Source organism: Pleuronectes platessa, chromosome 23 (assembly GCF_947347685.1).
Source record: "Pleuronectes platessa chromosome 23, fPlePla1.1, whole genome shotgun sequence".
Taxonomy (NCBI): domain Eukaryota; kingdom Metazoa; phylum Chordata; class Actinopteri; order Pleuronectiformes; family Pleuronectidae; genus Pleuronectes; species Pleuronectes platessa.
This window is the reverse complement of record NC_070648.1, coordinates 10,890,248-10,902,275: the sequence shown is the minus strand read 5'-3', so window position 1 is coordinate 10,902,275 and position 12,028 is coordinate 10,890,248.

The window sequence follows — 12,028 nt, the reverse complement described above, 5'->3', positions numbered from 1 at the left end:
TTGCATCAGCCTCACCTGTTATAATGGCACTCAACAGGTGTGATGGTTGTTGCTACTCTAACTATTACACTGCCTGAAGAGATCAAAATCACAGCAGGAAATAGAAAGAGCTCCATACTGGTGCTATCGTGTCTTCCAAGTATCCGCAAACGCAATCAATCAAATTGAACTCAACAGCTTCATTTACACCAGGTTTTTAGCCTAAACGTTTAATGATATTAGACTCTGGAGCTGCGTTCGTCCGTGGTTTACAGTGGACATCTCGACTAAAAACATGGGGAAGATGGCGCCGTTTTTAGACAAATTTGAAAATATGAATGATGGTTATGGACTTGGACACTTCACCCACCCCTCCTTGGCATAGTGTTGATTCGATAGTGATGAATTTTCATTTTTGGGAGAACTAACCCATGTGTTTAACCCTTTCCTGACGATTGCAATGGAGGGACCATCAGGCAGTTGGTTCTAGCGCTGTGCTGCATAGTGACCAAGGGGTCTCAGAGGTCTCACATGCAGGGTTCTGTTGGACTAACTTGTCTGTTTTGTATTTGGGGAAACAGATCACTCAGTATTGGATTCATGGACAGTGATACTGCCTATTGACCTTATTCTGAATAAGACATTATTCCCAATATAATGTTGACATGAGTTGCTAATAGAACATTCCATTCATATTCCAGTTCACGTGTTGCAGCGGAGTCTGAGGATGATGTCGACATAATGCAACTAAAGTCGTAATATTCCTTGTGTTAATTAAGTTATAATTTATTCTTAGTATGACCTTATTTGGGCCAAGGTAATTAGACAGTGCTGTTTACATGAGTGTCTTATTCAGACGATTGGATCAATAAAAAGAGAAAGCTCACAATTGTAGTGATTGACAGAAAAACAATTAATTTCTCAAATAAAAAACATAAAATTTGAATATGATGCAGTTATATTTTTAAAGAAATATATATTTATGTTTTAATGTCTATATTATTGATACTTTCCAGGTTCATGGTGAGTGGCTTGTGTATTCCAACCAGCTCTTTCTATTTCTTTCTGTGATTTTGACCTCTTCAGGCAGTGTGATAGTTGGAGCAGCAACAACCATCACGCCTGTTGAGTGCTGTTATAACAGGTGAGGCTGATGCATTATTGTTTATGTACAGTGGAAACTTTCCTTCATTCAAACTCATGCTGTCCCATTTGATTAGATCAGTGGTTTTCAAACTTTTTCCGCCCCAGGCACACAACAGGTCAAACCAGAATAGCGAGGCACACCTGTAATCTGAGTCATGCGAAACCCATCTTATCTCCTAGCTCTCCTTTACACTGGCTGTCATTTAAGGTCATAAGTGTGTCACACGCTAATAATTCCCACCAGCCGACAACTGCGCCATGGTAAAAATTAGGGTTCCAAAGGTCTTTTGGGGTGAAGAATGTGTTGATAAACTTAATATATACAAATAACTGATATAATAAATTAAAAACTCTGTTTTCTTTTCGTATCTAGGCTCCAGACTAAATTTGAGATAAGTTTTTATAGGTGAAGTATTTCTCCTGATGCCGTAGACAAAAACATCACTCTCCACCACACAAGCCAATGCAATAATGTGCTGCAGAACAGAGGATGAATGGAGGGTGGTATGAATGGATGCATAGATGAGTGACTGAATGGATGGAGGGATAATTGAATGAATGGAAGGAGGGATGACTGAATGGATGCATAGATGACTGAATGGATGGATGGAAGGAGGGAAGAATGAACGAATGCATTGAGGGATGAATGGATGGATGTAGGGATGAATGAATGCAGGGAGGGATGAATGAATGGATGCATAGATGAATGTGTAATGGGGTCAATTCTTAATAAAGTTTTATAGTTTTAGCAGTGTTATTTTTCCCAGTTCTGCTGATGTTCTACTTTACCTGACAGCACGGCGATGCCTATAGGCTGCGGGGAGTCGGCGAAGTTTATTTAGGGTCACCGTAGCTCTCTCCCTCTCTCTCTCCCCACTGCCGGTCCTGTGTGTGTGAGGAAGTGTAGCGTGGGCGCACCAGGTGCGGACGCAAATTGTTTGTTGCGGTAGGTTTAGGGCTGCCTTCAGACAGAATACTTACGGTCACTGTTTTTCCCACATTTAGATTTAATTTAGATTATTTGGCTTTGTTTAGATTTAGTTTCTTTCTGACTAATTGGTGTGATTACTGGTTTCCTTGTTTTTATTTTGCTATTTGTTCTATGTGCAATGTTCAATAGGGTTGACTGGTACTGTGCAATCGGGGTTTTAGGACTTGAATATTGTTGAGTTATTGGCTCCATAAACTAGAGGCCCTCTTCTGTCATTTCGTTGTATAATATTGCTTGCAGTGACAATGCCCTGTTGCAATCACTACAGTATTGGGATTCTTAAAGTGTGCTGTGCTTGTTTTATGCATGATATTTTTGCTTTGTTAAATTGGGTCTGGAGCCTTTAACCTCTCTCTATTTAATCTGTTATTTGTATCAAGTACAGGCCAGTACCTCATTCTTTGCACATGATCCTGTAATGTTTGATCAGTCTTTTTAAATCATTTGTATGAATTGAACAAATTGGCTACCTCTGGAATCATCAGCCTCCGATCCCGTTTTTTCTGGATTCATGTGGTGAACCGAATTGGCATTCAACTGTCACCCTAAACTTTTTGACCACTACAAATGAATGGATGGAGAGATGGAGGGATGAATGAATGGATACATAGATGGCTGAATAGGACAGAAGTTCTTCTGACTGTGTTTCCAACGATTCTCTGCGCAACTGATTGTGACAATGCGACTCCAGCCGTCGGTCGCTAACCACGCTGCCTGTGTGAACATGGCCGCCCTGCTGCAGGTCACCGGGCTCCACCTCCACTTTCTGGCGGGCGCGCTGTCGGTGAGCGCCTCAGGCAAAGTCTAAGCACTCGGATAACTACAAAAGGAAATGTAGTTATACAGCACGTTTCCTTCACCGAAATCAGGGCGCTGCACAGGCACAGGAAAAAACAACAAGATATACGTTTCAAATCTGAAAGCACAGTTTGCCATAATTTTCAAGCAAAATGAAAGGGAAGTACAAAAGAAATTAAAAAAAACAAGGAGAGCTAGGATATAAAATGGGTTTCGCCTGACTCAGATTACAGGTGTGCCTCGCTATTCTGGTTTGACCTTCTGTGTGCCTGGGGCGGAAAGAGTTTGAAAACCACTGATCTAATCAAATGGGACAGCATGAGTTTGAATGAAAGTTTCCACTTGACATAAACAATATTGCATCAGCCTCACCTGTTATAATGGCACTCAACAGGTGTGATGGTTGTTGCTACTCTAACTATTACACTGCCTGAAGAGGTCAAAATCACAGCAGGAAATAGAAATTCCTCCATACTGGTCCTGTGGTGTCTTCCAAGTATCCGCAAACGCAGACAATCAAATTGGACTCAACAGCTTCATTTACACCAGGTTTTAGCCCAAATGTCCACAGATATTCGCTTCTCTCCTTCCATGGTTTTCAGTGGACATCTCGTCTAAAAACATGGGGAAGATGGCGCCGTTTTAAGACAAATATGAAAATATGAATGATTTTTATGGACTCGAACACTTCACCCACCCCTCCGTTGTCATAGTGTTGATTCGATAGTGAGTGAATTTTCATTTTTGGGAGAACTAACTAATGTTTTTAACCCTTTCCTGACGATTGCAATGGAGGGACCATCAGGCAGTTGGTTCTAGCGCTGTGCTGCATAGTGACCAGGGGGGGTTGGACTAACTTGTCTGTTTTTTATTTGGGGAAACAGATCACTCAGTATTGGATTCATGGACAGTGATACTTTCTATTGACCTCATTCTGAATAATCATCAATCAAATTTTATTTCTATAGCCCATATTCACAAATTACAATTCATCTCATAGGGCTTTAACAGGGTGTGACATCCTCTGTCCTTAACCCTCAGCAAGAGTAAGGAAAAACTACTAAAAACCCTTTTAACAGGGTAAAAATATGTAGAAACCTCAGAGAGAGCCACATGTGAGGGATCCCTCTCCCAGGACGGACAGAAGTGCAATAGATGCCACGTGCAGGAGAACATCATCAATAATCAAAGTCTCTAGCAGCATTTGATGAGGGTAGACATCCCGAAGGACAACCCCAACATGACATGCCAAGCAGTCCCGCTGCAAGCACAGTCCATGCTCAGCAACCATCTAGACCACGATCCACCATCCAGACCAGACGCCACTCCAGTCCTCAGTCACCGTCCACCGCCGCCCACCAGGACCCATCACAAGCCACCACCGCGGTCCTGGTCCACCGCCCGTGCCCAATGCCAACGCGACACAGGGTCCGCCACCAGCACCACGATCAGCCCACATGACTCAGAATCCGCCACACTGGATCCAACACCGCGACCCCCGGTGCACGATCCACAAACCGCTTGAGAGTCACGTGACGTGAGAACACGCCAATGCAAAACAATGGGAGGACTAAATGTTACCATCTCACAATCTGAGAGGCCAGATTGTGAGATGGTAACGTCGGTCCAAGTGGACCAACGTTGCCATTGAACGTTTTCTGATGAGACTGGGTTGCACACACAGGAAGCTGAGTGCATTGCCAATTCTAGAAATCAATGGTGAAGCCCATGGAAACAATATTTACTATATTTATTACATGTTTCCCACACAATCAAAATAAACTGTAAAGTTGTCATGAATAGACTGAGACTGGGACAAACATGAAAATGTGGTGGAATTGAAGAAAATAAACAAGATACGAAACTTCTTCTCGTGAAATTCAACTGTTACAATGAAGAAAGGCTACATGTTGCAGTATCATGCAACTCATCTTTACCATCAATACATTTAAGATAAACTGGATTCATTGATAGGTTTGAATGTCAGCTTTGCTTATGAATGGACATGAAATGGAAAGGGTAAAAAGTGCAACTCTTGGGAGAGCACTTTGATCAAAGACATTGATTGTGAGTGACTGTGAAAGATTAGGAATGTAAAGCACTCCCTCTCAGGTAGGACATGGGGCGTTGGATGGATGGATGGATGGAGGAAGGGAGGGAGGGATGAATTTGTTCTCCTGACTGTGTTTCCCAAAGTTCTCTGCGCAACTGATTGTGACAATGCGACTCCAGCCGCCGGTCGCTAACTACGCTGCCTGTGTGAACATGGCCGTCCTGCTACAGTTCACCGGGCTCCACCTCCACTTTCTGGCGGTCGCGCTGTCGGTGAGCGCCTCAGGCAAAGTCTAAGAACTCGGATAACTATGAAAGGAAATGTAGTTATACAGCACGTTTCTTTCACCGAAATCAGGGCGCTGCACAGGCACATGAAAAAACTAAAACTGAGACCAGATATACATTTCAAATCCGAAAACACAGTTTGCCATAATTTTCAAGCAAAATGAAAGGGAAGTACAAAAGAAATTAAAAAAAACAAGGAGAGCTAGGAGATAAGATGGGTTTCGCTTGACTCAGATTACAGGTGTGCCTCGCTATTCTGGTTTGACCTTATGTGTGCCTGGGGCGGAAAGAGTTTGAAAACCACTGATCTAATCAAATGGGACAGCATGAGTTTGAATGAAAGTTTCCACTTGACATAAACAATATTGCATCAGCCTCACCTGTTATAATGGCACTCAACAGGTGTGATGGTTGTTGCTACTCTAACTATTACACTGCCTGAAGAGGTCAAAATCACAGCAGGAAATAGAAATTCCTCCATACTGGTCCTGTGGTGTCTTCCAAGTATCCGCAAACGCAGACAATCAAATTGGACTCAACAGCTTCATTTACACCAGGTTTTAGCCCAAATGTCCAAAGATATTCGCTTCTCTCCTTCCATGGTTTTCAGTGGACATCTCGTCTAAAAACATGGGGAAGATGGCGCCGTTTTAAGACAAATATGAAAATATGAATGATTTTTATGGACTCGAACACTTCACCCACCCCTCCGTTGTCATAGTGTTGATTCGATAGTGAGTGAATTTTCATTTTTGGGAGAACTAACTAATGTTTTTAACCCTTTCCTGAAGATTGCATTGGAGGGACCATCAGGCAGTTGGTTCTAGCGCTGTGCTGCATAGTGACCAAGGGGTCTCAGAGGTCTCACATGCAGGGTTCTGTTGGACTAACTTGTCTGTTTTGTATTTGGGGAAACAGATCACTCAGTATTGGATTCATGGACAGTGATACTGCCTATTGGCCTTATTCTGAATAAGACATTATTCCCATTATAATGTTTACATGAGTTGCTAATAGAACATTCCATTCATATTCCAGTTCACGTGTTGCAGCGAAGTCTGAGGATGATGTCGACATAATGCAACTAAAGTCGTAATATTCCTTGTGTTAATTAAGTTATAATTTATTCTTAGTATGACCTTATTTGGGCCAAGGTAATTAGACAGTGCTGTTTACATGAGTGTCTTATTCAGACGATTGGATCAATAAAAAGAGAAAGCTCACAATTGTAGTGATTGACAGAAAAACAATTCATTTCTCCAATAAAAAACATAAAATTTGAATATGATGCAGTTATATTTTTAAAGAAATATATATTTATGTTTTAATGTCTATATTATTGCTACTTTCCAGGTTCATGGTGAGTGGCTTGTGTATTCCAACCAGCTCTTTCTATTTCTTTCTGTGATTTTGACCTCTTCAGGCAGTGTGATAGTTGGAGCAGCAACAACCATCACGCCTGTTGAGTGCTGTTATAACAGGTGAGGCTGATGCATTATTGTTTATGTACAGTGGAAACTTTCCTTCATCCAAACTCATGCTGTCCCATTTGATTAGATCAGTGCTTTTCAAACTCTTTCCGCCCCAGGCACACAACAGGTCAAACCGGAATAGCGAGGCACACCTGTAATCTGAGTCATGCGAAACCCATCTCATCTCCTAGCTCTCCTTTACACTGGCTGTCATTTAAGGTCATAAGTGTGTCACACGCTAATAATTCCCACCAGCCGACAACTGCGCCATGGTAAAAATTAGGGTTCCAAAGGTCTTTTGGGGTGAAGAATGTGTTGATAAACTTAATATATACAAATAACTGATATAATAAATTAAAAACTCTGTTTTCTTTTCGTATCTAGGCTCCAGACTAAATTTGAGATAAGTTTTTATAGGTGAAGTATTTCTCCTGATGCCGTAGACAAAAACATCACTCTCCACCACACAAGCCAATGCAATAATGTGCTGCAGAACAGAGGATGAATGGAGGGTGGTATGAATGGATGCATAGATGAGTGACTGAATGGATGGAGGGATAATTGAATGAATGAAAGGAGGGATGACTGAATGGATGCATAGATGAATGAATGGATGAATGCAAGGAGGGATGAATGAATGAATGAATGGATGGATGGAAGGAGGGAAGAATGAATGAATGCAGTGAGCGATGAAAGGATGGATGTAGGGATGAATGAATGCAGTGAGGGATGAATGAATGGATGCATAGATGACTGAATGGATGGATGGAAGGAGGGAAGAATGAACGAATGCAGTGAGCGATGAAAGGATGGATGTAGGGATGAATGAATGCAGTGAGGGATGAATGAATGGATGCATAGATGAATGAATGGATGAATGCAGGGAGGGATGAATGAATGAATGAATGGATGGATGGAAGGAGGGAAGAATGAATGAATGCATTGAGGGATGAATGGATGGATGTAGGGATGAATGAATGCAGTGAGGGATGAATGAATGGATGCATAGATGAATGAATGGATGAATGCAGGGAGGGATGAATGAATGAATGAATGGATGGATGGAAGGAGGGAAGAATGAATGAATGCATTGAGGGATGAATGGATGGATGTAGGGATGAATGAATGCAGTGAGGGATGAATGAATGGATGCATAGATGAATATGTAATGGGGTCAATTCTTAATAAAGTTTTATAGTTTTAGCAGTGTTATTTTTCCCAGTTCTGCTGATGTTCTACTTTACCTGACAGCACGGCGATGCCTATAGGCTGCGGGGAGTCTGCGAAGTTTATTTAGGGTCACCGTAGCTCTCTCCCTCTCTCTCTCCCCACTGCCGGTCCTGTGTGTGTGAGGAAGTGTAGCTTGGGCGCACCAGGTGCGGACGCAAATTGTTTGTTGCGGTAGGTTTAGGGCTGCCTTCAGACAGAATACTTACGGTCACTGTTTTTCCCACATTTAGATTTAATTTAGATTATTTGGCTTTGTTTAGATTTAGTTTCTTTCTGACTAATTGGTGTGATTACTGGTTTCCTTGTTTTTATTTTGCTATTTGTTCTATGTGCAATGTTCAATAAGGTTGACTGGTACTGTGCAATCGGGGTTTTAGGACTTGAATATTGTTGAGTTATTGGCTCCATAAACTAGAGGCCCTCTTCTGTCATTTCGTTGTATAATATTGCTTGCAGTGACAATGCCCTGTTGCAATCACTACAGTATTGGGATTCTTAAAGTGTGCTGTGCTTGTTTTATGCATGATATTTTTGCTTTGTTAAATTGGGTCTGGAGCCTTTAACCTCTCTCTATTTAATCTGTTATTTGTATCAAGTACAGGCCAGTACCTCATTCTTTGCACATGATCCTGTAATGTTTGATCAGTCTTTTTAAATCATCTGTACGAATTGAACAAATTGTCTATCTCTGGAATCATCAGCCTCCCGTCCCGTTTATTCTGGATTTATGTGGTGAACCGAATTGGCATTCAACTGTCACCCTAAACTTTTTGACCACTACAAATGAATGGATGGAGAGATGGAGGGATGAATGAATGGATACATAGATGGCTGAATAGGACAGAAGTTCTTCTGACTGTGTTTCCAACGATTCTCTGCGCAACTGATTGAGACAATGCGACTCCAGCCGCCGGTTGCTAACCACGCTGCCTGTGTGAACATGGCCGTCCTGCTACAGTTCACCGGGCTCCACCTCCACTTTCTGGCGGGCGCGCTGTCGGTGAGCGCCTCAGGCAAAGTCTAAGCACTTGGATAACTACAAAAGGAAATGTAGTTATACAGCACGTTTCCTTCACCGAAATCAGGGTGCTGCACAGGCACAGGAAAAAACAACAACTGAGACCAGATATACGTTTCAAATCTGAAAGCACAGTTTGCCATAATTTTCAAGCAAAATGAAAGGGAAGTACAAAAGAAATTAAAAAAAACAAGGAGAGCTAGGATATAAAATGGGTTTCGCCTGACTCAGATTACAGGTGTGCCTCGCTATTCTGGTTTGACCTTCTGTTTGCCTGGGGCGGAAAGAGTTTGAAAACCACTGATCTAATCAAATGGGACAGCATGAGTTTGAATGAAAGTTTCCACTTGACATAAACAATATTGCATCAGCCTCACCTATTATAATGGCACTCAACAGGTGTGATGGTTGTTGCTACTCTAACTATTACACTGCCTGAAGAGGTCAGAATCACAGCAGGAAATAGAAATTCCTCCATACTGGTCCTGTGGTGTCTTCCAAGTATCCGCAAACGCAGACAATCAAATTGGACTCAACAGCTTCATTTACACCAGGTTTTACCCCAAATGTCCACAGATATTCGCTTCTCTCCTTCCATGGTTTTCAGTGGACATCTCGTCTAAAAACATGGGGAAGATGGCGCCGTTTTAAGACAAATATGAAAATATGAATGATTTTTATGGACTCGAACACTTCACCCACCCCTCCGTTGTCATAGTGTTGATTCGATAGTGAGTGAATTTTCATTTTTGGGAGAACTAACTAATGTTTTTAACCCTTTCCTGAAGATTGCATTGGAGGGACCATCAGGCAGTTGGTTCTAGCGCTGTGCTGCATAGTGACCAGGGGGCGTTGGACTAACTTGTCTGTTTTTTATTTGGGGAAACAGATCACTCAGTATTGGATTCATGGACAGTGATACTTTCTATTGACCTCATTCTGAATAATCATCAATCAAATTTTATTTCTATAGCCCATATTCACAAATTACAATTCATCTCATAGGGCTTTAACAGGGTGTGACATCCTCTGTCCTTAACCCTCAGCAAGAGTAAGGAAAAACTACTAAAAACCCTTTTAACAGGGTAAAAATATGTAGAAACCTCAGAGAGAGCCACATGTGAGGGATCCCTCTCCCAGGACGGACAGAAGTGCAATAGATGCCACGTGCAGGAGAACATCATCAATAATCAAAGTCTCTAGCAGCATTTGATGAGGGTAGACATCCCGAAGGACAACCCCAACATGACATGCCAAGCAGTCCCGCTGCAAGCACAGTCCATGCTCAGCAACCATCTAGACCACGATCCACCATCCAGACCAGACGCCACTCCAGTCCTCAGTCACCGTCCACCGCCGCCCACCAGGACCCATCACAAGCCACCACCGCGGTCCTGGTCCACCGCCCGTGCCCAATGCCAACGCGACACAGGGTCCGCCACCAGCACCACGATCAGCCCACATGACTCAGAATCCGCCACACTGGATCCAACACCGCGACCCCCGGTGCACGTTCCACAAACCGCTTGAGAGTCACGTGACGTGAGAACACGCCAATGCAAAACAATGGGAGGACTAAATGTTACCATCTCACAATCTGAGAGGCCAGATTGTGAGATGGTAACGTCGGTCCAAGTGGACCAACGTTGCCATTGAACGTTTTCTGATGAGACTGGGTTGCACACACAGGAAGCTGAGTGCATTGCCAATTCTAGAAATCAATGGTGAAGCCCATGGAAACAATATTTACTATATTTATTACATGTTTCCCACACAATCAAAATAAACTGTAAAGTTGTCATGAATAGACTGAGACTGGGACAAACATGAAAATGTGGTGGAATTGAAGAAAATAAACAAGATACGAAACTTCTTCTCGTGAAATTCAACTGTTACAATGAAGAAAGGCTACATGTTGCAGTATCATGCAACTCATCTTTACCATCAATACATTTAAGATAAACTGGATTCATTGATAGGTTTGAATGTCAGCTTTGCTTATGAATGGACATGAAATGGAAAGGGTAAAAAGTGCAACTCTTGGGAGAGCACTTTGATCAAAGACATTGATTGTGAGTGACTGTGAAAGATTAGGAATGTAAAGCACTCCCTCTCAGGTAGGACATGGGGCGTTGGATGGATGGATGGATGGAGGAAGGGAGGGAGGGATGAATTTGTACTTCTGACGGTGTTTCCCAAAGTTCTCTGCGCAACTGATTGTGACAATGCGACTCCAGCCGCCGGTCGCTAACTACGCTGCCTGTGTGAACATGGCCGTCCTGCTACAGTTCACCGGGCTCCACCTCCACTTTCTGGCGGTCGCGCTGTCGGTGAGCGCCTCAGGCAAAGTCTAAGAACTCGGATAACTATGAAAGGAAATGTAGTTATACAGCACGTTTCTTTCACCGAAATCAGGGCGCTGCACAGGCACATGAAAAAACTAAAACTGAGACCAGATATACATTTCAAATCCGAAAACACAGTTTGCCATAATTTTCAAGCAAAATGAAAGGGAAGTACAAAAGAAATTAAAAAAAACAGGGAGAGCTAGGATATAAGATGGGTTTCGCCTGACTCAGATTACAGGTGTGCCTCGCTATTCTGGTTTGACCTTATGTGTGCCTGGGGCGGAAAGAGTTTGAAAACCACTGATCTAATCAAATGGGACAGCATGAGTTTGAATGAAAGTTTCCACTTGACATAAACAATATTGCATCAGCCTCACCTGTTATAATGGCACTCAACAGGTGTGATGGTTGTTGCTACTCTAACTATTACACTGCCTGAAGAGGTCAGAATCACAGCAGGAAATAGAAATTCCTCCATACTGGTCCTGTGGTGTCTTCCAAGTATCCGCAAACGCAGACAATCAAATTGGACTCAACAGCTTCATTTACACCAGGTTTTAGCCCAAATGTCCACAGATATTCGCTTCTCTCCTTCCATGGTTTTCAGTGGACATCTCGTCTAAAAACATGGGGAAGATGGCGCCGTTTTAAGACAAATATGAAAATATGAATGATTTTTATGGACTCGAACACTTCACCCACCCCT